Raw genomic sequence first — 5,000 nt, forward strand, 5'->3', positions numbered from 1 at the left:
TCTCGCACTGGCGTGTTGCGATGTCTCGCACTGGCGTGTTGCGATGTCTCGCCTGGTCCTTGGCTTTACGCCCTCTAGGGCGGACGTCGTTAAGGGAGGCGCAAATGAGGTCCGTTCCTCGTAAACGGGCCTAGTTTAATCCTGTGACACGTTTTGTTTCACCTCCCATTCCCGTCCCTAGTGGGGGTTTTTCTCTCTCTTTTCTTTTTATTCTTTATTAAATTTTCTTTGTTATCGTTCTGCTTTGGATTGTGCTTATCATTAAAATAAGAAATCCTGTTTTTTTTTCTATTTTTCTCTTCTACTAAACACTGATTAACTTTTTTTTGTTAGTGTAACGCAAACACAAACTGACTTAGAAAAAATGAAGTTCGATTCCAGTATAAAACACGCACGCACACACGAATGAACATATACACACGGACACTCACACACACACACATACAAATGTACGCACGCACACACGCACAAAAATACAAACGCAAGCACAAATACAAACACTCGTAAATATACACACATACACGAGCGTGCGCGTGGGCGCACGGGCACTCATGCACACAATTACACACGCACACAAATACACACGCACACAAATACACACGCACACAAATACACACGCACACACACGTATACACACACTTACACTTACACACGTACACACACGCATCCACACGCGCGCACACATACACACACATATGCACACGTGCACACACAAATATACACGTACACACACACACACACACACACACACACACACACACACACACACACACACACACACACGCACACACAGGTATAGGTTTTAATGGCTTCCATCATTGAAAATATATCTGCGTTATTAAACACTATTATGGTATCATTTCGCACCTTCTGTCAAAGAAAATCAATCAGTTAACTTTTGATACGAAAAATACGATCTCGGCCAATCAGCAACGACTTCAAGGAAGAGGAGGCGGAGCTTATTGGACTGGTTGGCTGCTGATCATATCACCTCTCTCGCGCTAATTGAAGCCCTTGTTCTTGAAGTGTCTCGTTTTTTTTTTTCTTCTTCGTGTTCTTTTCTATGACTTTGAAGTTCTCTGATTTGGTTAGGCGTCTTCTCTGATTCCTATGCTGTCGAAGCGGTGGCTCGTGGTCGAACGAAAACATCTGACGTCGAATCAGAAGACAGTTTTACTCTCGGCTTCGAACGCGGCACTGAAGAATTGCCCCCGAAGTCTTCAACATTTAAGATCCCTCTGGGGGAACTTTATGCGAACTCTTGGGGTTTTATTTGTAAAACCACAACTCAAAAACTACAAGTAATCAGCGGAAACCTGGCGATTTTATTCACTGTTGAAGTCCTTTTCTCAGGACGAGGAAATCCTTGCTTAGAGCTTTAACTTAGAGCTTACAACTTATCTACTTAGATCCTTATCTGAGACTTAGAACGTAGAGCCATGTCTACTTAGACTCTGTAGTTTACATCTGCACAACCATAGATCGCTATTCTAGATCTTAGTCTATCTATACACCAAGGGCCTTTTCCTCCCTTATAAGGGAGGTAACTAACCAAGGAATCCACCCACTCCCATCCATTCCACTCCCACCCATTCTACTCCCACCCATTCCACTCCCATCTATTCCACTCCCATCTTTTCCACTCCCACCCATTCCACTCGCATCCATTCCACTCCCACCCATTCCGCTCCCACCCATTCCACTCCCATCCATTCCACTCCCATTCCACTCCCACCCACTCCACTTCCACCCACTCCACTTCCACCCATTCTATTCCCACCCATTCCACTCCCACCCATTCCACTCCCACCCATTCCACTCCCACCCATTCTCCCACCCATTTCATTCTCACACATTCCACTCCCACCCACTCCACTCCCACACATTCCATTCCCACCCATTCCACTCCCATCCATTCCGCTCCCACCCATTCCACTCCCACCCATTCCACTCCCACCCATTCCACTCCCACCCATTCTACTCCCACCCATTTCATTCTCACACATTCCACTCCCACCCACTCCACTCCCACCCACTCCACTCCCACACATTCCACTCCCACCCATTCCACTCCCACTCCTTCCACTCCCACCCACTTCACCCCCACCCACTTCACTCCCACCCACTCCACTCCCACCCACTTCACACCCACCCACTTCACTCCCATCCATTCCACACCCATACATTCCACTCCTATCCATTCCCCTCCCACCCATTCCACTCTCACCCATTCCACACCCATCCATCCCACTCTCACCCATTCCACATCCATCCATCCCACTCCCAACCATTACATTCCTATCCATTCCACTCCCACCCACTTCACACCCACCCACTTCACTCCCACACATTCCACTCCCACCCCTTCCACTCCCATCCATTCCACTCCCATCCATTCCCCTCCCACCCATTCCACCCCCACCCATTCCACTCCCACCCATTCCACCCCCACCCATTCCACTCCCATCCATTCCAATCCCACCCATTCCAATCCCACCCATTCCAATCCCATCCATTTCACTCCCACCCATTCCACTCCCACCCTTTCCAACCCCACCCATTTTACTCCCACTCATTCCACTCCCATCCATTCCATTCCCACCTGTTCCACTCCCATCCATTCCACTCCCACCTGTTCCACTCCCATCCATTCCACTCCCACACATTCCACTCCTACACATTCCACTCCCACACATTCCACTCCCACACATTCCACTCCCACCCATTCCACTCCCACCCATTCCACTCCCACACATTCCACTCCCACCCATTCCACTCCCACCCATTCCACTCCAATCTACCACCCACATTTTCATTCTCATCTTCGCTCCTTAATACTGTATCGAGTTACGAAATGATGTTCTAAGGTATTCTATATTTCTACTTACGAGAGAAGGCTCTCAGTGAGGACAGCGTTATAAAACTAATTTCAATTTTATTACGAAAAAATATTTCTACTCCATAAATGTAAAATGTACATTCATATCTTCTTCTGCATTTTGATTCGTATGTCAATGTCACACTATTTCTTAATGTCCAATTACGATTTTCACCACTATTCGTTCTTATTTTTCTTTATTGGGTCGTCGTTACTTGCGACGAAAGGTCGAGGGGATGGCGGTTCGAATCCTGCCACCGGCGAAGTTGAACCAAGGGCATGGTTTATCAAATTCCACGGTACAAAGTCTTCTGTGAGGGGCACCGTTCTAGCCTTCCGTTGGGATGGAGTTTGTGACGTTAAACCATATCATCATCACCATATTAATTCATGGTTGATTATTTCCTCATTGTTTATGCAGCCACTATAGACTCGTTCTCTCTCTCTCTCTCTCTCTCTCTCTCTCTCTCTCTCTCTCTCTCTCTCTCTCTCTCTCTCTCTCTCTCTCTCTCTCTCTCTCTCTCTCTCTCTCTCTCTCTCTCTCTCTCTCTCTCTCCCCTCTCTCCCCCTTCCTCTCCCCTCCCCCACGTCTGTCTCTCTCTCTCTCTCTCTCTCTCTCTCTCTCTCTCTCTCTCTCTCTCTCTCTCTCTCTCTCTCTCTCTCTCTCTCTCTTTTTTTTTTTTTTCTCTCTCTCTCTCTCTCTCTCTCTCTCTCTCTCTCTCTCTCTCTCTCTCTCTCTCTCTCTCTCTCTCTCTCTCTCTCTCTCTCTCTCTCTCCCTTCTCTCTCTCTCCCTCTCTTTCCCCCTCTCTATCCCCCTTCCTCTCCTCTCTCTCTCCCTTCTCTCTTTCTCTCCCCTCTCTCTCTCTCCCCTCTCTCTCTCTCCCCCTCTCTCTCTCCCTCCCCCTCTCTCTCCCCCTTCCTCTCCCCTCTGTCTCTCTCTCTCTCCCTTCTCTCTCTCCCTTCTCTCTCTCTCCCTTCTCTCTCTCTCTCTCTCTCTCTCTCTCTCTCTCTCTCTCTCTCTCTCTCTCTCTCTCTCTCTCTCTCTCTCTCTCTCTCTCTCGCTCGCTCGCTCGCTCTTCTTTCTTTCTTTCTTTCTTTCTCTTTCACGACAATTTGCCAGTTGGTCGGCACGCCATAATTTATTTCAAAATTAATTTTTTTCTTACGTCCTTCCCCCCACGTCCATTCCTCCCACGTTATTTGACACTTAAGGAAAGATTACTTTTTCACAAAACTGGAGTGGAGTATGTGAAAATTAGAAATCTATGTAATTGTACGTGTGTGTGTGTGTGTGTGTGTGTGTGTGTGTGTGTGTGTGTGTGTGTGTGTGTGTGTGTGTGTGTGTGTGTGTGTGTGTGTGTGTGTGTGTGTGTGTGAGAGATAGAGAGAGACAGAGAGAGAAAGAGAAAGAGAGAAAGATAAAGAGAAAGATAGAGAAAGAGAAAGATTGAGAAAGAGAAAAATAGAGGAATAGAGAGATAGAGAAAAAGAAGGACAGAGAAAGAGAAAGATGGAGAAAGAGAAAGATAGAGAAAGAAAGATAGAGAAAGAGAAAGATAGAGAAAGAGAAAGATGGAGAAAGAGAAAGATGGAGAAAGAGAAAGATAGAGAAAGAAAGATAGAGAAAGAGAAAGATAGAGAAAGAGAAAGATAGAGAAAGAGAAAGAGAAAGATAGAGATAAAGAGAAAGATAGAGATAAAGAGAGATAAAGATAGAGATAAAGAGAGATAGAGATAAAGAGAGATAGAGATAAAGAGAGATCGAGAGAGAGATGTTTGGATGATAGCGAACAAAAGCGCAGCGATTGGCAAGAATTATTTTAATATCGTCACATTTCGTTAACACCAGAACTTCTTCAGGGCGATCTAACATGGTCAGGGCCACCGCGATGGCCACTTTCATGATGGCCACCTCCAGAGGGCCGCTTTCCTTGGCCATCTACTGCTCCATTTTCAGGAAATAAACAAATGTCCTGTCATATGTCCACTTCAATTTAGATCGTTACCAAAAACATGTATATTTTTTCTCTATGTTTCGTACAAATTACAGGATCTTTAGTCTTGAATACTTGTGCGATGAACTAAACATTATGACATTGCATCAGTTTGCTTAAGATATCC

This window comes from Oratosquilla oratoria, chromosome 26, assembly GCF_046742065.1.
Source record: "Oratosquilla oratoria isolate Oo_2021 chromosome 26, ASM4674206v1, whole genome shotgun sequence".
NCBI lineage: Eukaryota > Metazoa > Arthropoda > Malacostraca > Stomatopoda > Squillidae > Oratosquilla > Oratosquilla oratoria.